Here is a 24,964-nt window from a genome sequence, read left to right as displayed (position 1 = left end):
GCAGGGCCCCAGTTTATTTTTTTACTGATCAGGGACAGTGAAGCAGCTGCCCTCTAGTGGCGAGAGAGCGCTTGCACGGCTGCTGAAGATTATGGGTAAAGTCCCCTTCCATTCGCGCCCACACAAACCACCAGCGACTTCAGCTGCTTTATTGAAAACCACAAGCTTTAAGGCGCTGATCCTTCAACGGTGGAACTGGCCACACGATCATACGAATTAGGGACAAAAATGAAGGAGATTCATCCTCTTGAGCCTGTTCCCCATGGCTGACCTGATTATTACACATTCTTGCCTCAATCTGATCGATTTTTGATTAGCAATGGCTATCTACTTCTTCACTACAAACGTTCAGAGGTTTCATTTCTATGTTTGAAGAAGAGTTCCAAAGATCTGTGACCTTAAGCAAGAAAGAAAACCTGCTGATCTCGGTCATTAAATGAGGGAACTTATTTTAGTTTTATATTCTCCCTGAAAATAAGCATTCATTTCACATCCACGCTGTATTCTATGTTCATGTTGATATAGCATCTGCTTTAATCAGCTGCTTTCCCATGAGAACAGCTGCCTATCCTGCCACCTTCAATGACTGATGCTCATAAACATCCAGGTCCTACTGCCCCTACACCTACCCATACATGTACCCTTTAGTTTGTTTGTCTCTCCACGTTTTCCTTCCAAAATGAACCAGAGACAGCTCTTTCCATTAAATTCTATCCGCAACCATCTGCTCATTCCATTAACTTACCTTTATCTTTTTTTGAAGTTAGACACTATCTTCTTCATGAGCCATAATATATCCAAGTTTCATACCATCAGCAAATTTTGAAATTATGCCTTGTACACTCAGGTTAACATAGATGTAACTATTTTAAATAGTTTTTAAAGTGAACTATCGTATAAACTATTGTAAATTAAACCTCAAATTTATTACCCATCTCTAGTTACTCGGACTGAGTTCTGAACCAGATGATGGGGCCATTAAGAATGAATCATGTCATTGCGGGACTGGAGTCACAGACCGGGTGGTGACTGGGTTCCCTTGTCCAAACTACATTCATGAACATGACATTGAGTTTCATGGGGTTTTTTGTTCAGATCCCAGCGCCTTCCTTTCCAGATATTACATGGCTCACCACCGCCCTCTCCAGGAAAATTTGGAAAGGGCAACAAATAGCAGCCACTTTTGTGCCCGCCCATCCCAGGAGAAATGAAAATAATTGAAATACACTTCAAATGATCAAACTGGTGAGGCTTGAATTCATCTGTTTGAAAGACTGGAGCCTCGGCCAGAAATAGAGCCATGACATGGGTGAACCTGCTTTGTCAGACTGAAAGGTGGAGTGTCCTTCGGATTAACACTGGGATCAGGCACAAAATGAATTACACTCAAAGAGTGAACAAACGGCTATCAAAGCAGGTCACCAAACTGTAAAGAGCAGCAATTTATCTGGGAGAACTCAACAGGTATCAGTGGGTGTAAGAGCATTAGGCAGGCAAGTGTCAGATAATGTTGAACACACCAGAAACACAGCCATACAGAAAGGGAAGCTATTGGGATAGAGCAGGGAAACGGGAATGACTGAATTTCTCCACTGAGAGCTGGAAGGAGTTTTCTTGGTTAAAACTCCTCTGACAACGATAAAGGTTGAAGGGCCGTTTATATTATAAATAACACTGCAGCGCGCAAGAAAGGATATCAAGTGACATATCTCCTTTAAATTGGAAACAATATCAGAAACAAAGGTCAATGTGATTTTAGATTGAATATTGAGAGTGAGGAGATGGAGGGGAGATTGACCATATCAGCTGTCCTGAAGAATGCTTAGGTCATGGCTAGAATGATGTACAGTTAGGGAGTCCCTGCTTTGAGGGACAATACAGAATGGGGCAGGGACAGGGGATCAAGGGTCACAAGAAATGTGCAGGATAGCAAATGGAAAATGCCATGGAAAATGCAGGGTTACAGGGATAGGGTAGGGGAGGTGTGGGTCTGGGTGGAATGACCTTCAAAGGGTTAATACGAGCTTGCTGGGCTGAGTGGCTTGCTTCCACCTGTAGTGATTCCTCGATTCGATGATTCTGTGAAGGCCAGAACAGGATCTCAACATTTGAGGGAGGGAATTCTGATGTTCAAACATTCTTAAACAAAGAACACAGTAAATGTAGATTTACTATCAGTGCAGACAAACTGAAAGGAAAAATGACTTATTCTCCAGTCATATACCAAGTACAGAAAAGAGATCAGGAAAAATATTTTGATGCAGTCAATGGAACTTAATGATGAATGATGATAAACATCGTGCTCCATTAAAAAAAAGACAGAATTACTTTTTAGCATTACAACAGCAAAAGAGGAAATCAGGATCAAATAGTCACTTGATAATATAGTACTCGAGTGAGACAAAACCCTTCTTGTAAAATCATTTCATTTTACCTTGCTTTCTCTCCATGGATACTGCCTGACCCATTGGGGTCTCCAGAGTTTTGCTGTGCTATTTCTTACAAATTGTCCTGATGTATGCAAGACAAAAGTTTTGACAAAATGTGTCTTTTTTTTCAGCAACACTTGAATTTGGATCAGTCTGGAGAGAAAGCAGGGCCATGGAATCATGTTTCCCTGCAGGGAGGGAGGGAGTGTGTGTGGAACCTCCCATGGGCAGGGTTCTCCTGGCTGTCACCACATCAGGAAGGCTGGAGCTTGATGATCGAGCTGAATGGACAGGGCTCACTCTCACAGTCCTCAGGGCCATGGAGCCCCTTGTGATGGGAGCATCTGCTTGGTGTCAGGGCAGACAATGACATTGCAGTGGGATTGGAAATGGGACAACTCAACAATGGATGCTGTACAATGGCTGCACTGCCTCTTCCTCTATGCCTGATCCCTCCCCACACACAGGAGACTCTGCATTAGAAACCTTTTCTAAACGGCTACAACACACTGCAGCCCTCCCGACCTGCAAAGAGAAGAACATTTCTACAAAGACTTTGCTGCAAACGGATATTCCAGCAACTTCATCCACAGATGCCTAACAGGCAAACAACGCGATGAGGACATGCCACGACCTAACTCACTAGCCACACTATCTTAGATACAAACATCACAGAACTGACAGCTAGACTTCTCCAACCACTCATAAACTGCCCAAAAACTGACAGACATACTCAGACAACAACTCACAAGAACAAAAGGCCCAATACTCACCGTGTGAAAGACAGATGTAGTTTACAAGATTCCATGCAACGTTTGCACGAAACACCTCGGACACACAGGCAGACAACTAGCCATCCACATCCATGAGCACCAATGAGCCACTAAACCCCATGAGCAGCTGTCCCAAGTAGCTATACACACAGATGACAAGGACCACAAATTCGATTGGGCCAACACTATGAACATAGGACAAGCTCAGCAGAGTGCAGCCAGAGAGTTTCTAGAGGCGTGAAACTTATCCATGGGCTCCATCAATAAACACATTGACCTAGACCCAGTACACTGACCACTGCAACGAACATCAGGAACCAGGAACTGGAAACAGCAGGAATGGAACCAAATAAATTCCAGAAGACACAACACAACAGCGCTTCACAGGAAGCTCCAAAGCTCTGAAGATGTCACCTAGACAGAGGACAAAATGTCTGCAAATCAACTTCCCAGCTTGGCGAGCATACCCACAACTACAGCAAAAGTGAGGGGTTTTCCTGTCCTACAGTGCTCTCCAAATCCTTACCTGCCATCTTCATAGTCATACCCTCCTGACCCTTCCTACATATGGAATTGGATTGCCTGGACCTGAGGCTTATAAGTTCCTTCTGGAACAAAGTCTCCAGGTATCTCTGCACCTCCCTGATGTGTCAATAATACTTTCAACTCAGCCCCCAATCCAAACACTCTGTGTGGGGGTTGTTGTGGATTTATCCATTCACTGGTGTTTAATCTGAGTCACTTTAACTCAATAAAGAAATGTTAATTCCATTTACAAACGAAAATTTTCTCAGGGGCCTGCATTCCTGCTGAACGTGCCCCTTCTGTCCCTAACTGTAGTTTTGCCCTCCTGCCACCGGGACCACATTGCCCTCTCTATTCTCTCCCTCGTTTTCCGTGCCCTGGTGGTGGAGGGTGTCACTTCACACACCTTTCCCTTAAGCTTCAGCTCGGGCCATTTTCAAAGCACACACGAGACAGAGACTGAGATAGAGACTGAATCTTCTTCATCTTTATTCCCATTTTCAGATTGACATTGACAGAAAACAGACTGCAATTAATAGTCCAGACAAAGGAAGCTGCACAAATTCATATCTATAATGGAGCTTGAGGAAAACACTGGTAGAGATTTTCGCAATAACATGAGAATCCTGTCCCTTCAAAAAGTGGCAAAACCTTAAGGTGGAACTGGCAGCTAAGCAGGAAGGAGATCTGGTTTACTGAAGCAGAGACTTCTGAGGTTCACATTGCTTTTGTACAGCTGACAGTCTTCAATACCTTTGAAAGATTATGCTTGTTACTACAAGTCAACATTGTCCCCAACAAACAGTCTCCTGGACAGGAACAGAATAGGGTTAGATACAGAGTAAAGCTCTTTCTGTACTGTTCCCACCAAAAACACCCAGGACAGGGACAGGATAAGATACGAAATAAAACTGTCTCCACACTGACAGGAACAGCACTGTTTGGGAACAGAGTGAATCTCTCTCTGCCGTGTCACAGTAACCTGCCTTAACCCCTGAACCTCAGAGTCTCTCAGAGGCCAGTCTCATGAAGGAAGAGAGTTGAAATTCATTGCTGACAATGACCTTTGTCCTGCCAGCTCAGCCCTCTTCTATTTAAAGTTGTGTCTCCTCTGTGGACTGTCTCCAACACTCTACACACATTCTGATCTCCTGATGCTCTTGCTGAGCCGAGAGGGGAGGGTCACATGGGTGAGGGCACAGGAGAAGCGAGCGTTAGACTGGCAAAAGTATCATTTTGAATATTTGTATCCAATACCCAACAAATCCGATGTTTTTTAAATTCCTTTTTATTGTGGACATTGAAGTCCCCCACCAAGAGTACATGCTGTGCCCTCACCACCCTCAGAGCTTCCTCCAAGTGCTGTTCAACATGGAGGAGAGATTGATTCATCAGCCGAGGGAGGACAGTATGTGGTCATCAGCCATAGGTTTCACAGAATCAGAGAATCATACAGTGTAGAAGAGGTCCCTCATCCGATCATGTCTGTCCCACCAAGACAAAACTAAATCTACTCTCCATCCACTTTTCAGAGCTGGGCCCAAGGTATTGAATGTTTGGATATTTCAGATGCTCATCCAGGTATTTTTTGAAAGGGATATTTTATGGGGATCTACTCTGCTCTTCTGATAGAGTCACGGCATCTTCTACTGGCCGCTGATAGGGCAGACATCAGAACATCCCATCTGAACGATGGTCCATGAGAACTGAACCTCTGACAGTATTGCACTCCCGCAGTATTGACACACCAGCAGTGCATCACTCCTTCATCATGAACTATCTGACAGTGCAGCACTCCCACAGTATTGACTTTCTGATATTGCAGCATTCCCTCAGTACTCACCCTCTGACAATGCAGCACTCCCTCAGTAATTACCCACCATTAGTGCAACACTCCCTCAGTGCTGACACTTCAATAGCGTGGCACGTCCTCAGGACTGTCCCTCTGACAGTGTGGCACTCCCTAAGTACTGACCCTCTGACAGTGTTGCACTGTACTCTCAGCCTGGATAATTTGCTTCAGTGATAGAATCATGTAATGATGGAATCTATACAATGTCAAAGCAGGCCATTCACCCCAGTGAGTTCACACCAATCCTCCGAAGAGCATTCCACCCAGATCCAAACCACTGCACTATCCCTGCAACCTTGCGTTTCCCAATGGCTCATCCACCCAGTCTGCTACATTGTGAGTGTGAGGGGAGAGTGCTCCCCACTGAGACCAGGCTGAGACCTCCCGGTCCAATAGCCTGCCTTGTTTCCCCATCCCAGCCCACACTTGGAGAATGAGACCACCTGGGGAGGCTAGAAATGTTTCCCAACCAGAGATAGTGCCTTAAGGAGAGAGATGGTGAACAGATGATAGGGGCAGGGGGCAGTGGGATCAGTTGTCTTGAGGTTGGGTGTAGGACACATTGAAGCCGGCGTTGCCAGGTGGTGAGCCCTTTCCCCAGAAGAATTTGTAAGTCGATGGGTGAAAGTGGGAGGGGCACTAGAGTAACACCTTTGTTGTTGCTGAAATCCTTGCTGCCTACTCAGTCACGTCTGAGACACACAGACACATCAGACACACAGGAGGCAGTTTTCTGTGGATGTTCTCCTGGGGCAGGCCTCATCAATCATGGAGCTATGGTCAGTAACAGTATAAGCTGTGCTGCCCTGAAAGCCTGAGTCTGCCACTCAGCTCGGAAGGACTTCAGCTCATTCTTCAAAACTGGTTATGTCCCTCTGCAGCCTAGCCGGTCTGCCTGTGCCTTTCCACCACACCCAGGTTTTTCCTTGTGAGACACCTCATTCTCCTGAGGGACAGCTGGACTCAGGCCCAGCACATGATCTTGTCCCACTGTCAGCTTCTCTTCGATAAACTCATTGCTCACCTATAGCCCTCTCCAGGAGTGTTAAGAAAGGGCAATAAACAGCAGACAGATCAATGTCCTCCCCATCCCAGGAGTGATCAAAATAAATGATGATCAATTCAAACAATCAAACTGGTGGAAGGTGGTTAAATCATTCCAGTGATTAAATTTCACCTGGTAATTCCTGTCTTAAGTTTAAGGTGAAACTATCTTGGTCTTTGCTGAATTTAGACCAATTTTCATTGTTAACTTAATACATTTCCATCTTTATTCTTTCTCTCCTAACTGATCCTAATTTGAATGTTTCGAAAAACAAAACATTTTATTGAAGCTTTTTGCCTTGCATGCATCAGGACAATTTACAAGAAATGCTACAACGAAGAGAAACAATATTTAAACTGGTGTGTTCATAGTGATAACACCTCAGCCTGTCAGCACTTTCCTCAGATGCAATATCAATGTCACGTTTTTTCCGTTTGATTGGTTCTTTTACAATTATCCTGATGAGGGCAAAATGAAAAGATTCCAAAAAACAAGCATTTTTCAGGCCAGTTCAATATTCTCAAATGACTATTCGATCCTAATTTGCTCTTTTGCTTCAGACCTGTTCAAATTCCAAGAAGTAATTCTGTCCCATTTTGAATGGAGGACCCAGTTTACCAGTACTTGCTAAATTCCAATTTCTAGATCAAAATATTTTTCCTGATCTCCTTCCTGTTCCTGTTGTATGACCAGAGAATGTGTCATTTTGCCTTTCTGTTTGTCGGTATTGACAGTAAATCTACAATAACTGTGTCGATTTTATAAAGACGTTTTGTTATCAGAATACCCTTCCTCCCTCCTCGAGATCCTGTTCTGGCATTTCCTTGTAACCTAGATCCTCTGTCCCGATCCCATTCTGCAATGCCCCTAGTGGAAGCACATAACTGTACACCATATTCCAGATGTGACCTAACCATTCTTCAGTACAGCTGTCCTGGCCACTCTCCCCTCCATCTCCTCACTCTCAATGTTCATTCCAAAATCCCATTGGCCTTTCCCATTTCTTTTATACGACTTCCTTTCCCAATTTTAAGCATTTATGTTGCTCAACATATTTTCTTGCCCCCTGCAGTACATTGTTTGCAATATTGCCCTGCTCTATCCCAACAGCTTTATTGCATTTATGGTGCATTCAATGACATCTGACCCTTGTCTGTCTTACCCGCTTACACCCACTCTTTCTCTTGAGTTCTTCCTGACAAATTGATTAGATTAGTAACAGCGTGGAAAGAGGCCCTTTGGGCCAACTAATCCACACCGACCTGCCGAAGCATAACCCACCCAGACCCATTCCCCTACATTTACCCCTACACCTAACACTACGGGTAATTTAGCATGGCCAATTCACCTAACCTGCACATTTTTGGATTGTGGGAGGAAACCGACGCAGACATGGGGAGAATGTGCAAACTCCACACAGAGAGTCGCCTGAGGTTGGAATTGAACCCAGGTCTCTGGCGCTGTGAGGCAGCAGTGCTAACCACTGTGCCACCGTGCCACCCGTAAAGTTGCAGCTTGGTGACACACCTTGGTAGCCGTTTGTTCGGTCTTTGTGTCATTCATTTTGTGCCTGATCCGAAGGGCACACCACCTTGCAATTTGAAAATGCAGGTTCACCCATGTTATGGCCGAGGCTCCAGTCTTTCAAAGAGATGAATTTAAGCCTCACCAGTTTAATCATTTGAATTGTACGTCATTTACTTTGATTTCTCCTGGGATGGGGCAAGCTTTGATTTGCCTGCTATTTGTTGTCTTTCCCTAATTGTCCGGGAGTGGGCGGTAGTGAGCAATGTCATATCAAGAACACAGAACATAGACCATGACAGCGCAAGACAGGCCCTTTAACCCTCGATGTTGCACCGTCCTATGGAACCGTTCTGAAGCCCATCTATACTACAGTATTCCATTTTCACCTATACATTTATCCTGTGACCATTTAAATGCCCTTAGTGTTGGCGAGTCTGCTCCTGTTGCAGGCTGTGCATTCCATGCCCCTACTAGTCTCTGAGTAACGAACATACTTCTGACATCTCTCCTATATCTATCACCCCTCAATTTAAACCTATGTCCCCTCAGCATCTGAGGAAAAAGGCTCTCACTGTCCACCCTATCTAACCTTGTGATTATCTTAGTATGTCTCAATTAAGGCAACTCTCAACCTTCTTCTCTCGAATGAAAATAGCCACAAGTCCCTCATCCTTTCCTCATAAGGCCTTCCCTCCATGCCAGCCAACATCCTCGTATATTTCCTTTGAACCCTTAAGTTTTCACATCCTTTTTTTAATTCGGTGACCACAACTGTATGCAATTGTTGCCAAACCAGAGTTTTGTACGGCTGCAGCATGACCTCATGACTCCTCAACCCAATCTCTCTACCAATAAAAATTGACCCACCATAAGCCTTCATAACCACCCTATCAAACTGGGTTGAAAATGTGTTGCTGGAAAAGGGCAGCAGGTCAGGCAGCATCCAAGGAGCAGGAGAATCGACATTTCAGGAATGAAGAACGGCTCATGCCCGAAACGTCGATTTCCCTGCTCCTTGGATGCTGCCTGACCTGCTTCACTTTTCCAGCAACACATTTTCAGCTCTGACCTCCAGCATCTGCAGTCCTCACTTTTTCCTATCAAACTTTCAATGATCTGTGTACATGAATACCGAGATCTCTCTGCTCATCTACACTACTAAGAATTTCCCATTCGCCCAGTGCTCTTTATTCCTGTTGCTCCTTCCAAAGTGAATCGCATCACACTTTTCTGCGTTAAACTCTGTATTTGCTACCTCTGCAGCTTATCCATGTCCCTGTGTAACCTGTAATATCCTTCAGCACTATCCACAACTCCACAAACCTCAGTGTCATCTGCAAATTTACTAACCCATCTTTCGATGCCCTCATTCAGGTCATTTATAAAAATTGCAAACAGCAGTGACCCCAAAAGAGATTCTTGCAGTACAACGCTAGTAACTGAAGTCTAGGATGAACATTATCTATCAAAAACCACGCTCTGTCTTCTTTCAGCTCGCCAATTTCTGATCCAAACTGCTAGATTACCCTTAATCCCATGCCTCGGTATTTTGTGGAGAACCTTATCAAATGCCTTACTGAAGTGCATATGCACCACATCAACCGCTTTACACTCATGCACCTGTTTGGTCACCTTCTCAATGAACTCAATAAGGTTTGTGAGGCCGGAGCTACCGTGTTGACTATGCCTAATTAACTTATTCCTTTTTAGATGATTATAAATCCTATCTCTTCTAACCTTTTCCAACACTTTACCCAAAACCGAAGTAAGGCTCACTGGTCTATAATTACTAGGGTTGTCTTTACTCCCCTTCATGAACAAGGGGACTGCATTTGCTATCCTCCAGTGTTCTGGCACGGTTCCTCTCAACAACGATGTCATAAAGATCAAAGCCAAAGCCTCGGAAATCTCCTCCCTGGCTTCCCAGAGAATCCTTGGATAAATCCCATCCGGCTCAGGGAACTTACGTATTTTCACACTTTCCAGAATTGCTAACTCCTCCTCCTTAAGAGGGAAATCAGGATGGCAAAAAGGGAACATGAGATAGCTTTGCTTACTTGGGCTAAGGAGAATCCAAAGGGAGTTTATAAATGCATTAAGGACAAAAGAGTAATAATTAACAGAATAAGGCCCCTCAAAGATCAGCAAGGCAGTCGATGTGTGGAACTGCAGGAGATTGGGCAGATACTAAACAAGTACTTTGTGTCAGTGTTTACTGTGGAGAAAGACACAGCAGATATAGAATTTGGGGAAATAGATTGTGACATCTTGAAAAATGTCCATATTACATAGGAGGAAGTGCAGTTTGTCTTATAATGCAAAAAATAGATAAATCACTGATACCTGATCAGGTGCTCCCCAGAACTCTGTGGGAAGCTAGGGAAGTGATTACTGGGCCACCTGCTGAAATATTTATATCATCGATAGTCACAGGTGAGGTGCTGGAAGACCGGAGTTTAGCTAACGTGGTAAGGAAAAATCAGTTTCCGATGAGCCTGACAGAGTTGGTGGGCAAATTGTTGGATAGAATCCTGAGGGGCAGGATTTACATGTCTTTGTAAAGACAAGGACTGATTCAGGATAGTCAACATGGCTTTGTACCTGGGAAATCATGGCTCACTAACCTGATTGAAATTTTTGAAGAAGTAACAAAGATTATTGATTATGTCAGAGCAGTGGACGTGATCTGTATGGAATTCAGTGAGGCATTTCACAAGTTTCCTTGTGATCAATTGTTTTGCAAGGTTAGATCACATGGAAAAACAGAGAGAACTAGCTATTTAGGTATAGAAATGGCTGGAAGGTAGAAGACAGTGATGGAGGAGGGTTGCTTTTCAGACTGGAGGCCTGTGATCAGTGGTGTGCCACAAGGATCAGTTCTCGGTCCACTGCTTTTTGTCATTGACATAATGATTTAGATGTGACCATAGGAGGTACAGTTAGTAAGTTTGCAGATGACACCAAATTGGAGATGTAGTGGGCAGTGAGGAAGGTTACCGCAGAGCACAATGGACCGATGAGTGGCAGATGGAGTTTAATTTAGATAAATGCGAGGTGCTGTATTTTGGAAAGTCAAATCAAGCCAGGATTTAGATGCTTAATCATGGAATTACTACATCATGGAAACAGTGCTATTTGGCCCAACAAGTCCACACCGACCGTCTGAAGAGTAACCCATCCAGATCCACTTCCCTACCCGGGTCCTCTACATTTAACCCTGACTAATGAACCTAACGTATATATGCCTGAACATTTGACAATTCAGCATGGCTAATTCCCCAAATTGCACATCTTTGGACTATGGGAGGTAACCCAACCAGACACATGGAGAATGTACAAATTCTGCACAGACAGTCACCCGAGGCTGAAACTGAACCAGGGCTCTGGCACTGTGAGACAGCAGTGTTAATCACTGAGGCACTGAGCCACCGTGCCTTAATGGTAAGGTACTGGGGAGTGTTGCTGAACAAAAAGACCTTGGAGTGCAGGTTCGTAGTTCCTTGAAATTAGAGTCACAGGTTGAAAAGATAGTGAATAAGGCATTTATTATGCTTTCCATTATCAGTCAGAATTGAATACAAGTGTTGGGAGGTCAAGTTGTGGATGCACTGGACATTGGTTTGGCCACATTTGGAATGTTGTGTGTAAATCTGGTCTCCCTCCTATCGGAAAGAAGTTGTGAATCTTGAAAGGGGTCAGAAAAGATTGACAAGAATGTTACCAGTGTTGCGTTTTTTTTAAGCAATGGGGTGAGGCTGAACAGGCTGGGGTTGTTTTCCCCGGAATGACGGAGGCTGAGGGGTGACCTTATAGAGGTTTATAGAACCATGAGCGTCACGGATAGGGTAAAAAGACAAGGCGTTTTCCCTGGGGTGGGGGAGTCCAGAACTAGAGGGCATAGGTTTAGGGTGAGAGGGGGAAGATTTGAAAGGGACTTATGGGGCAACTTTTTCACGCAGAGGGTGGTGCATGTATGGGATGAGCTGCCAGAGGAAGTGGTGCAGGTTGGTACAGTTGCAACATTTAAAGGACATTTGGATAGGTGTATGAATAGGAAGGGTTTGGAGGGATCTGGGCCGAGTGCTGGCAAATGGGTCTAGATGAGTTTCATACATCTGGTTGATATGGGCGATATGGACCGAAGGGTCTGTTTCCGTGCTGTCCATCTCTATGATTCTGAGACTCTATGAAATGCAGGAAAGCTGAGACACAAATTCGCAGACATTAACTGGGTAACAGTCACACCCATACTCATGGACTGATCCTCTTTATGAGCTAAGTTGTCACTCAGTTCAGCTTTGAGCTGTCACTGTGAGGAACAGGCTAGGGTGGGAGAAATGAATGTAATGACTGAAGCCTCCAGTGTCTGTGATTGGCCTCAGCTCATTTGAAATGTGACTCAGCAGCATCAAAGTGGGCATAGTGCGATCCCACCAGATGGGTCTGGAAAAACAGAGTGAAGAGGAAATGCGTCAGATTAGAATGATTGGGCCCCAGCAGATTTCAGTTTCTGTTCTGTTTCGAATCTTGTCAACTTGACAGATTCCAGATCGAAGGGATCTCTTGAAAATGATTGAAGATTGGCTCAAATCCAGTCTTCAGCTGATGTGTCATTGATTGACCATCCAAGCAGCCAACCATGACAACCATTTGCTGAAACGTAGCCAATCAACTGAGGCTGGAGCAGTCTATACACAAAGCACTCAGAGACAGAAATTGAATTTTCTTCATCTTTATTCCCTTTTCCAGACTGACATTGACAGAAAACAGACTGCATTTAACAGCCCAGACAGAGGAAGCTACACAAATTCAAAGCCACAATGGAGCTTGAGGAAAACACTTGTTTAGATTTTCTCAAAAAAAAGAGAATCCTGTCCTTTTAAACAGTGACAGAACCTTAAATTGGAACTGACGGCTGAGCAGGAAGGAGATCTGGTTTACTGAAGCAGAGACTTCTGAGGTTCACGTTGATTTTGTACAGCTGACAGTCTTGAGTATCGAGGAGTTTTACTTGACATCACAAGTCAATGCTGTCCCCAACAAACACTCCCAGAACAGGGGTAGTACGCGGATAGATACAAATTCAACCTCCTTTACACTGTCCCAATGACCTGCCTTAACCGCTGAACCTCAGAAGTGTCTCTGAGCCAGTCCTGAGAAGGAAGAGAGTTGACATTCAGTGCTGACAATGACCTTTGTCCTGCCAGCTCAGCCCTGTTCTATTTTAAGTCGAGTCTCCACTGTGGACTGTCTCGAACACTCTACACACATTCTGATCTCCTGATGCTCTTGCTGAGAGGAGAGGGGAGGGTCACGTGGGTGAGGGCACAGGAGAAGCGAGCGTTGGACTCCCAGTCAGACCCAGCGAGGGTGAGCAGGCTGCTGACACTGTAGGTGCTGTCCGAAGCTCGCAGGTAGTTGCTGGTCTGAACCCCGTCCGAAATGACTGCATCATCCTTCTTCCACTGCACCTCCAGCTCATCGGGATAGAAGTGATTGGCAAGGCACACCAGGGTGGCAGCGCCCTTGGCATCAATCTGCTCCTGGGAGGGGGGCAGCAGGGTCAGCTTGGGCTGAGAGTTGTCACGGCCTGAAAGACAAGAGAAACAATTTTAATCTCTGGCATAGAAAGGGATTTCAACTCTCTGAACATGAACTGGCAAAACCATCCATTTTGAACATTTGTATCCAACCCCTATAAACCCCATAAAAGAACAGGCATTGTTCAAATTGCTTCTTGGCATGTGGGTGTCACTGGCCATTATTGTCCGTCCCTAATTGCCCCTGAGAAGGTGATGGTGAAAGAGAAGGGACAGTTTTGGACAATCGTTTAGGGAATGAATGTGAGCAGCTGGAAGGGCTATCAATGGGGGAGCATTTCAGTGACAGTGATCAGAACTCAGTGAGATTGAGAGGAGGGATGGAAATGGAGAACCATGGAACAATTGTAAAAGTTTTCATTTGGGAACAAACAATTTTACTAAACTGGGCAGTGACTTGGTCAAGCTTGGCTGAAAGACAAAATGCAGGGGTGAAATTAACCAGGGCTTGAGGAAAGCAAAGAGCTGACAGGATGAAATGTGTCCAAATGAAGTCAGGGAAATCCCAGTGATGTTTATAATCACAGAAAGAACAAGAAGAGAATAAAGGAATGTATGAGGCCCATTCGAGAGCAGGAAGGGAACTTGTGCGGAGGTGGAAGATGGAGCAATGGTTCCTCAAGAAAACTTTCCATCTATTTTCACAAAAGAGAGGGACAAAGCAGAAACTGTAGTTCAGGAGGGAGCCTGTGAAATATTGGAACTTCATCTTTCACATCTGAAAGACTCCCAGTTCATCCAAAGAAAAGAAAGATTCATGCTGTCCCCAAGACATTTGCAGACAGTGTGAGACTTGTTTGAAATGTGGTCACTGTTGTCATGTAGGAAATGTGGAAGCCAGATTGTACACAACAAGATCTCACAAGCAACAATGAACCAAGGAACATTTTGAGTGATGTTTGTTCAGGGATTAATATCAGTCTGAATATGATTCAAAGCCAAAATAACTGGGATAGTTGGATGGAAAATGAGAAAATGGATGGCAAAGGAGAATGTTGTATTACTGGTTCGTGATGGGACTGATTGTTACCAGAAAATAAAAGGAAAGGACAGAATATTGTGAATGTCATATTGGACGAAGGAAACATAAAAGTGCAGGGAAGCTCAACAAAAGAACAAACGTAAAAGCTTTGTCTTTTAACACGCGAACCATTTGGAATAAAGTAGACAAAATGGTATCACACAATCCAAGGTAAATAAGGAAGATAGGGGCTCATGAGAATTTATGAAAGCATCCAGACCATGTAATAGGATGGAGAGTATGGAAAAGATCAGGAATTAAACTTGATGCCTAGCAGGGTGGAATGGTGGATCAGTGGTTAACACTGCTGTCTCACAGCTCCGGAGACACAGACTCAATTCCAACTGACTGTCTGTGTGGAGTTTACACATTCTCCCCGTGTCTACTTGGGTTTCCTCCCATTGTCACAAAGATGTGTAGGTTAGGAGTATTATCTATGGGAATTGTAGGGTGGGTGGAATACTTTTTGGAGGGTCAGACTGGGCTGAATGGCTGATTCAACACTGTAGGATTTCTATGATTTCTGACAGAGATAACTATGAGAAGGAGGCAGTCAGTGCATGACTGAGGGTGTTGTACTTCGTTGCATCGAGTATATGAAACAAGGTAAATGAGCCTGTAGTGCAGGGACATGGCTGCAAGGATATCAGGGCTGGGAACTAAATATCCAAGGATGCACATCCTATTGAAAGGAAATGCCAGGGGATAGAGGGTCAAGTGTGAAGGAGGAACTGAAGGTAATCATTATAAGTTGGGATGTGGTATTATGGAGACTGACGGTATCACAATTTGTAATTCCCCAGGGTCTGATGCTCTGCAACTCAGAGTCCTTAAGAAAGTGGGTGTAGAAATTGTAGACACATTAGTGAACATTTTCCAGCATTCTGAAGACTCGGACAGAGTTCCAATGGACTGGCCAGTATCCAATATAACTCCACTTTTTAATAAAAGGAGGGAGAGTGAAAATGAGGAATTATGCATGAGGAAAACGCTGGAGTCCGTTCTTAAAGATACAATAACCGAGCATTTGGAAGCAGTGACAGGATTGGTCCAAGTCAGTATCGATTTACTATAGGGAAATCAGGCCTGACACATCTTCTGGAAGGTTTTGAGGATGTGATCAGTTGAGAGTGGTCAAGGCTGAATCAGTGGACAACAAAAACAAAAATTGATGAAAACTTTCATCGGTCTTGCAGCATCTGTGGAGAGCAAGCGAAGTTAGCGTTTCGGATTGAGTGACCCTCCCTCAGGACTCAGTGGATGTTGTGTTCTGGACTTTCAAAAGACTTTTGACAAGGCCCCATACAAGAGATTAGTGAGTGACATAAAACCTCATGGTATTGGAGGGAATGTATTGACATGGAGAGAGAACTCATTGGCAGATAGAAAGCAGAGAGTTGGAATAAATGTGTCCCTTTCAGAGTGGCAGGCAGTGATGAGTGGGATACCGCAGGGTTCAGTGCTGGGACCCCAGCTGTTCACAATATTGATAAACGATATGGACAAAGGAATTGAATGCAATCCCTACAAACTTGCTGATGACACTCAGCTGGGTGGCAATGTGCGCTGTGAGGAGGATGCTAAGAGGCTGCAGGGTGACTTGGACAGGCTGGCTGAGTGGATAAATACTTGGCAAATGCAATATAATTTGGATAAATGTGAGAGTATCCACTTTGGTGGTAAAACAGGAAGTCAGATTATTAGTGAATGGTGGAAGTTAAGGAAAAGGTGAGGTGCAATGAGAGCTTGGTGTCATGATGGAACAGTCACTGAAAGGGGGCATGCAGGTGCAGCAGGCAGTGAGGAAAGCTAATGGCATGTTGGCCTTCACAGTGAGAGGATATGTGTGTTGGAGTAAGGATGTCTTGCAGATTTATACAGAGCTTTGGTGAGGCCTCACTTTGAGTATTGTGTGCAGTTTTGGTCTCCTCGTCTGAGGAAGGACATTCTTGCTATTGAGGGAGTCCAGCGAAGGTTCACCAGACTGATTCCCGGGACGGCAGGACTGACATATGAGGAAAGACTGGATCAACTGGGCTTGTCCTCACTGGGATTTACAAGAATGAGGGGAATCTCACGGAAACATATAAAATCCTGATGGGATTTGACAGGCTTGATGCTGGAAGAATGTTGCCAATATTAGGGAAATCCAAAATTCAGGGTCAAAGATCATGAATAAGGGGTCAGTTATTCAGATGTTGTGAACTTGTGGAATTCTCTACCACAGAAAGCTGCTGGGGCCAGTTTGTTCGATATATTCCAGGGGGACCGTGTCCTTGAGTCTGAAGGGATTTATCGGTATAGGGGGAGAGTGGGAATGGGATACTGAGATTGCATAATCAGCCATGATCATATTGAATGGTGGTGCAGGCTTTAAGGGCTAAAAGGCCTATTCCTCCAGCAGTTTTCTATATTTCTACGTTTCTAATATCGGTGGATGGGGGTGTGTAGGGAGCAGGTTTACTCTGTTATTAAGAAATGAAATTAAATTGACAGCAAGAATAAATATAGAGTTAGACTGCATAGAGTCTGTGTGAGTCAACCTAAGAAACCACAAAGGAACAAAGATCCTGATGGGAGTTATGTGCAAGCCTCCTCACAGTCGTCGGGATGTGGGTAAGAAAATAAATCAGGAGATAGAAAAGGCAGGTTAGAAAGGCATTATTACAACAGACATGGGGACTGCAATATGCAGGTGGACTGGGAAAATAAGGTTGGGAATGGATCTCAAGGAAAGGAATTCATGGAACGTCTGCGAGAGACTTTTTTTGGAACAGTTTGTGGTAGACCCACTAGGAAACAGGTAACTCTGGATTTGGTGATATGTAATAAGGCAGCCCTGATTGGGGAGCTGAAGGTGAGTGAACCCTGAGGGGGCAGTGACCATAACGTGATAGAATTCATCCTGCAGTTCGTGAGGGAGAAGCTGGAATTCAATGTAATAAGAGGAGTTAATGAGCAAGTTAGACAAAGGAGAGCCAATGGACATGATCTATTTGGGTTTCCAGAAGACCTTTGACAAGTTGCCAAATAACCTAAGAGCCCATGGAGTTTGGCGCCCGGTACTGACATGGAGAGAGAGTGGAAATAAATGGATCTTTTGCAGGAAGGCAGCAGGTGCCTCGTGCAGTTCAGCAGGGGGCAGTGTTGGGACCTCAGCTATTCATGTAACAATTAATTATATATTAATGATCGGGAAAAGGAACTGAGGGCATTGTTCCTAAATTTGCAGATAACACAAAGATGAGGGGAGGGAAAGGCAGAGTTTAGGAAGTAGGGAGGCTGCAGAAGGACTTGGAAAGGCTCAGAGAGTGGGCGAAGAAGTGGCAGATGGAATACAGTGTGGGAAAGTATGAGGTTATGCCCTTAGGTTGGAAGAATAGAAGCTTAAACTGTTTTCTAAACGGGGAAATTTGGAATTCTGAAGCATCAAGGTACTCAGAAGTCCTCTTTCAGATTTCTCTGAAGGTTATCATTTCGGTTCAGTTGGCAAATAGGAAGACAAGTGAAATGTAATCATTCGTTTGAACTGAGTTAGAATACAAGGGCAGGTGTGTACTGCTGAGGCTTGGAATATTGTGAACAGTTTTGGGACCTGTATCTAAGGAGGGATGTGCTTGTATTGGGGGAGATCCAGAGGAGGTTTATAAGAATGACCCTGGGGGTTCCAGCCTGGTCTGATGAGGAGCTGTTGAGTACTCTGGATGTGTACTTGATCGAGTTCAGAAAGACATGAGGGATCACATTGAACTTACAGAATACTGAGAGGCCTGGATAGAGTGGGCGGGGAGAAGATGTTTCCACTCGTCAGAGAAACTCGGACCAGTGGGCACATCCACAGAGTTAAGGGATAACTCATGAGGACTGAGATGAGGCGGAATTTCTTCTGCCAGAAGGTGGTTAATCTATGGACCTCACTGCTGTGGACGTGAAGCAATTGAGTGTATTTCGGACAGACATTGATCGGCTCTTGATTGGATAGGCGATCAAACATCATGGAAAAATGGTTGTGAGAAACACATCTGCCATAACCAAATGGCACAGCAGACTTAATGAGGAGAATGGCCTAATTCTGCTTTAAGATCATTAGGCCTTGTGGTCTTTTGAAGAGACTCTGCCAAACCCCAGAACACTGAAAGCACTGGATTATGAGCCCTGCTGGAGCTGTTTGTCATCAGAACTTTGCTAAGAGATAACCAAAGAGTGGAGAGAGCGCAGATCCTTTTCCTTGTAGGAATTTCAGAATGCTTCCCAGCTCCTGGAATACGATGAGAGCAGGAATTGTAGTCAGTGACAGCAGTTGGAGCTCCGGGTTTCGGAGCTTGAGCAGCAGCTGGTGTCAGTGCGGAGCGTCCGTGAGGCTGAGAGCTCCGGGGAGAGCACGTTTCTAGATGTGGTCACTCTGCAGCTTCAGAGTATGCAGGGAGAGAGGGAATGGGGGAGCAGCAGACAGTCCAAAAGAACCAGGCAGATAGTACAGGAATACCCTCAGAGTGTCCCACTGTCGAGCTGGGATTCAGTTCAGAATCCTGGTGGGAGTGATGGTTCAGCTGGGGAATGTAGCCAGAGCCAAGTCACTGGCACTGTGGGGGGCTCAGCTGTACAGGGGGGCACAAGGAAGACTGGAAGAGTGATAGTGAGAGGTGATTCGACAGCGAGTGCAATTGATAGGTGTTTCTGCAGTTGCAGATGGGAATCCAGGATGGTGTGTTATCTCCCTGGTGCCAGGGTCAAGGATGTCACTGAGCAGCTGCAGAGCACTCAGAGTGGAGACGGGGAACAGGCAGCAGTTGTGGTCCACATCGGTCCCAGTGACAGAGGGAGACAAGGGATGTGGTCCTGCAGTCTGAATTTTGGCAGGAAATTTGTAGCAGGAGCTCAAAAACAGAAATCTCTGGATTACTCCAAGGGTCCCACACAAGTGAGAATAGGAACAGGAGGATAACACAGGTGTATGTGAGGCTGGAAAAGTGGTACGGGAGGGAGGGCTTTAGATTCTTGGGACTTTGGGAATCACTCTCGGAGAGATATGACTTCTATAGACCAAATGGGTTGCTCCTGAACAGAGCAGGAACTGAGCTCCTTGCTGGTGTTGTTGGAGAGGGTTTAAACTGACATGGAAGGGCTGTGGGCACCAGGGGCGAATATCCAAGGAACACAGAATCCTGGAAGAGTTAGATCACCAGAGTAACAAATCGTAACCTATTAGGCAGGGTCAAAGTGAGGAAGAGAGTCATCATTTCTAAACCCCGCTGACTGTGCATGTATGGGACTGCACGGAGTGTGGGGAATAAGATTGGGGAGTTACAGACACAGATTGCCAAGTGGAAATCTGAAGTTGGTGCTGTAACAGATGAGGCTCAAATAAGGACAGGACTGGGTGTTAAATATTCCTGGATACAAGGTGTTCAGGAAAGATAGGAAAGGATGGAAAGGGTGAGAGGTGTGGGATTGGTTAAGGAGATCGGTGCAGAGCTGGAGAAAGAGGATGTCCCAGAGGGCTCAAGGACAGAAGCGATTTGGTTTGAGATAAGGAGCAAAAAAAGGTGCAATCAGCTTCGTCAGTGCAGTCTATAGGTCACCAACTAGTGGGAAGGAAGTAGAGTGACAAATCTGCAAGGAATTCACAGCAAACATTCGGGGGACTTTAATTATAAGTATACGACTGGGATAGTAGCAGTATGAAGGGCAAAGAGGGGCCAGAGTTGTGAGAGTGTGCTCAGGTGAATTTTCTCCAGCGGTGTGTTCCAATTCTAATGAGATACAAAGCTCTGCCAGACCTGGATCTTGGGAATGAGGAGGCCCAAGTAGATTAAGTGTCAGTGAGAGGACATTTAGGGAAGAGTGACCATTGTATCACAAGGTTTAGGGTGACAGTGGAAAAGGACAAAGGACAATCCAGAGTAAAGTCATGATCATGGATCTTATCCCATGGAGCACCTCCAAATGTTTTACAATTAGAAATTTATACTTTCTTTTTAACCAGAATATGAATGAGTCACAAAACAAATATTTTGCCTCAATATTTACCATTAATAAAGGTAGTGAATTGAAGGAAATTCAGAAAATAAATGTTGATGTCTTGAGTAGAGTCCTCATTACAGAAGAAGAGGTGCAGTGCACCTGTTCTTTAAACTGATAGGGAAATCCCTAGGACCTGATCAGGTCCATCCCAGTACTTTGTGTGAAGCTTAGGAAGAGACAGTGATACCCCTTGGTGAGATATTTATATCATGAACAGCCACGTGTGATGTACTGGAAGACCGGAGCATGGCTCATGTTGTGCTGTTAGTTAAGAAGATCTACAAGGAATTCCCAGGGAATTATAGACAGGTGAGGCTGATATCAGTAGGGAATAAGTTGTTGGAGGGGATTTTGAAAGCCAGGATTTACCATGCATTTGGAAAGACAAGGATTGATTAAGGATAGTACACAAGGCTTTGTAAGTGGGAAATCGAGTCTCACAAATTTGATTGAGTTTTTTTAACACATGACCAAGAAGATAGCTGAGGGCAGAGTGGTAGACATTGTCTACATGGACTTTAGCAAGGCCTTTGACGTGTTCCCGCAAGGACAATTGGTTAGTAAGGTGAGATTAAATGGGATCCAGGGAGGGCAAGCCAACTGATACAAAATTGGCTTAATGGTTGGAGACAATGTGGTGGTAGAAGGTTATTGTTCAGACTGGAAGCCTGTGACCAGCGGTGTGGTAAAAGGATTGGTTCGGGGTTCATCATTGTTCGTCATTTATAGGAAATATTTGAATGAGCATATAGGAGGTATGGTTTGTGAGTTTGCAGATGACACCAAAATTGGCGGCATAATGGGCAGTGATGACGGCTATTTGAGAGTAGATTTACATTCCATATTGAGATAATAGTGCGGTGTTGCATTTTGGTACAAAAACTAGTCCAGGGCTTACAAAGTTAATTGTAGGGCCATAGGGAGAGTTGTCAAAGAGGGAGACCAAGGGGTGGAGGCATATTGTGCCTTGAAACTGGAGTGATATGTAGACAGGGTGATAAAGAAAGCATTTGGTACACTTGCCTTCATTGGTCAGAGCATTGAGCAATGGAGTTGGGACATTATGTTACAGCTCTCCAAGATATTGGTCAGGCCACATTTCTGGTAACCCTGCTATTGGCAACATGTCATTAAACTGGAAAGAGTGTAAACTAGATGACAAGAAATTCATCAAGACTGGATGGTTTAAGTTATAAAGAGTGTCTGGTTAGGCCTGAGCTATTTTCCTTGGAAGGTAAGAGGCTGTGGGGTGACATTTTAGAGGTTTATAAAATCATGATGGGAATAGATAAGGTCAAAGTCTTTTCCTCAAGTCGGAGAGTCCAAAACTAGAGTGCAGAAGTTTAAAGCAAGAGGGGAAAGATTCAAAAGGGACCTGAGTTGCATCTCTTTCACATAGAGCATGGTCCGTGTATTGAATGAGCTGCCAGAGGACATCATAGAGGTGAGTCTGATTACAACATTTAAAAGATATTTGAACAGATACATGGAGAGGAAAGATTTAGGGGGAAATGATCCAAACGCAGGCAAAAGGGACCAAGGGGAATAGATAAGGTGAATAGCTCATGAAGGCTGTAATTATTTTGCAGATGAGGTAAAAAAATTCCTGTGGAAAATTCAGGGATGAGGAAAGTCAGTTCAGAAAGTCTATTGGAGAAATTTGGATAGTCTTCCTTGGGGAAGAGAAGGCTGCGAGGACATTTGTTTCAGGAATGTATCATCAGGAGGGTTCTGGACAGAGTAAACAGGGAGAAAATGTTCCCACTCATGAAAGGATTGACAGCAAGAGGCCACAGATTGAAAGTAATTAGTAAAATAATCAAAACTGAGATGAGGAAAAACATTTTCAGCCAGTGAGTGGTTAAGGTGTGGAATGCACTGCCTGAGAGTGGGGTGGAGGCAGCTTCAATTGAAACATTCCGAAGGGAATGAGACTGTTATTTGAAAAGGAACAATGTGCAGGGTGACAGGGAGAAGGCAGGAGAATGACACTCAGTGAATTGCTCATTCAGAGAGCTGGTCCAGACAGGATGGACAGAATGGCCTCCTTGTGCACTGTAACAATTCTGTGATTGTGTGGTTGAGCAGAGTTAAAGCTGGGGGAGGTGGGAGCTCGGTGTCTCACTGTGCTGCTGGTGCTGCTGCTGCTGCTGAGGTCAGTGAGGTCAGAGACTGGGACAGGGAGCCAGAGCTCACATCAAACTCTGCCCGTGTCTGTCACACTGAGACTGGCAAGAGGTTACTCACTGATTTCACTACATGCTGCAGGAATGGGACCACAGGCTGCAAATGGACAGAGCTCCTCCACACGGTGAGTAAAACTGACTGACTTATATCTTGCTGCTTAAAGGGGGCAATGGAACTAAAGAAATACAGCTGGACACCCTGTTAGACACAGTGCTCCTCAATCAACCATTTCATTCACTGCAGCTCCCCACTAACACCTTCAACAATTCAGTATTTGTGTTTTAGTCAACATTTCAGTATTGACAGGGTTAATAACGGAGGATTGAGGTTTACTTACTCAGTCTGAGCTTGGTTCCTGGACCGAACGTAAGCCACAGTGAGAGCTCCCAGTACAGAGGCTGCACAAAAACCTCCTTCCCTCCATCACTCTCACCCTCTTCCTGTCCCTCTCTGTCTATCGCTCACTCGCACCCTCTCCTTGTCCATTTCTGTCTCTCACCTTCTCTCTGCCTCTCTCTACCACTCATGCCTTTCTCTTGCTCTGTGTTTCTCATTCTGTTTCTCTCTCTCTCTCTCTCTCTGTCTCTCTCTCTCTCTCTCTCTCTCTCTCTCTCTCTCTCTCTCTCTATCCGCTCCCCACCCCAGCCCCCACACCCCCTCTCTCTTGCTCTCTCTTATGTGGCCATGGAGTATAAGGGGGAACCTTGAGGCCTTCAGTGAGTAGTGGACACCACAGGGACTGGAGTGTGTAGTGGACGGTGACAATCCCAGCACGGGGTAATTTGCTCAGTTTTATTTAGATCTAACTGTCGGATATGTCAGTTCAGGTGGCGGGACTATGTGTCCATTATTATACATCTAATATAACTGTGGGATGTATCAGTACAGGAGTTGGGACTGTGCGTCCAGAGATATATATATTAGATATAGCAGTGGGAAGCATCAGTACAGGAAGTGGGACTATGTGTATTGAGGTTTTTGTACAGCTGTGTATCACTGTGTAAGGACTGTACTCGTACTGGCAGTAATAGTCAGCGACATCCTCATTCTGAACGTTGCTGATTGTCAGGGTGAAATGTGTGCTGGATACTTGTGTCCCGGTGAATCTGCTCGAGACTCCTGTGTATCGAGTTGTTGCATCATAGATCAACAGAGAGGGTTTCTGCCCTTCTCGCTGCTGGTACCAGGTAACATCACCACTGGCACTCTGACTGGATTTACAGGTGAGTGTTGCGGTCTGGCCCAGTCCCACTGACAGCACCGGGGGAGACTGAGTCATGATGATGTCCCCACTGATACCTGAGGGGTCAGAGAGAAACACAGTGAAGTCAGAACTGTCACAGAAAGAGCCTGTCAAATGAGAGATTGTTGGAGACACCGAGCATTCCTCTGGTTTCAGCATTTTCCCTTCAATCACAAGTCAGTGGAATTGGAGTGAAATGGAGAGCAGCTAAAGATTCAAGGTGGAAGGAGAGAGATTTGTACCTGCGACACAGAATGCCAGGGGCCAGATCAGCTGGATGTGTGAAACCATGGTGTGTGCTCCTGTCCCTGTGCCTGGTTCCTGATAAATTCTCCCTTCACTCGGCTCTGCTTTATAAAGCTGCAGCCTGTGAGAGTCTGACTGGGTGTTCCTCAGTATGTAAATGGTATCAGGCAGAGAGAGCCAAGTCAGCCCCTCACACTTCCTCTTCTCTCTCTCTCGCTCTCTCTCTCATCCTACTTCCTCCCTCCCTTTTCCTATTTTCCTCTTTCTACCTTTCACTTGAATATATTCCTGTAATTTATTGACTACCTCCTCTTTTCTATTTCCATTTCCGTCTCTATCCTTTCCCAATTATATAATCATGTATATCTTTCCCTTTTTCCATGTATGGTTGACACTCTGTCTATCTCCCTTTCCTTCTGTGTTGGTTGGTCTCTCTCTCTCTCTCTCTGTCTCTCTCTCTCTCTCTCTCTCTCTCTCTCACACACACACACA

The sequence above is a fragment of the Chiloscyllium punctatum genome, chromosome 7, assembly GCF_047496795.1.
Source record: "Chiloscyllium punctatum isolate Juve2018m chromosome 7, sChiPun1.3, whole genome shotgun sequence".
Taxonomy (NCBI): domain Eukaryota; kingdom Metazoa; phylum Chordata; class Chondrichthyes; order Orectolobiformes; family Hemiscylliidae; genus Chiloscyllium; species Chiloscyllium punctatum.
The sequence above is the reverse complement of the archived record's forward strand: the minus strand, read 5'-3'. Positions refer to the sequence as shown.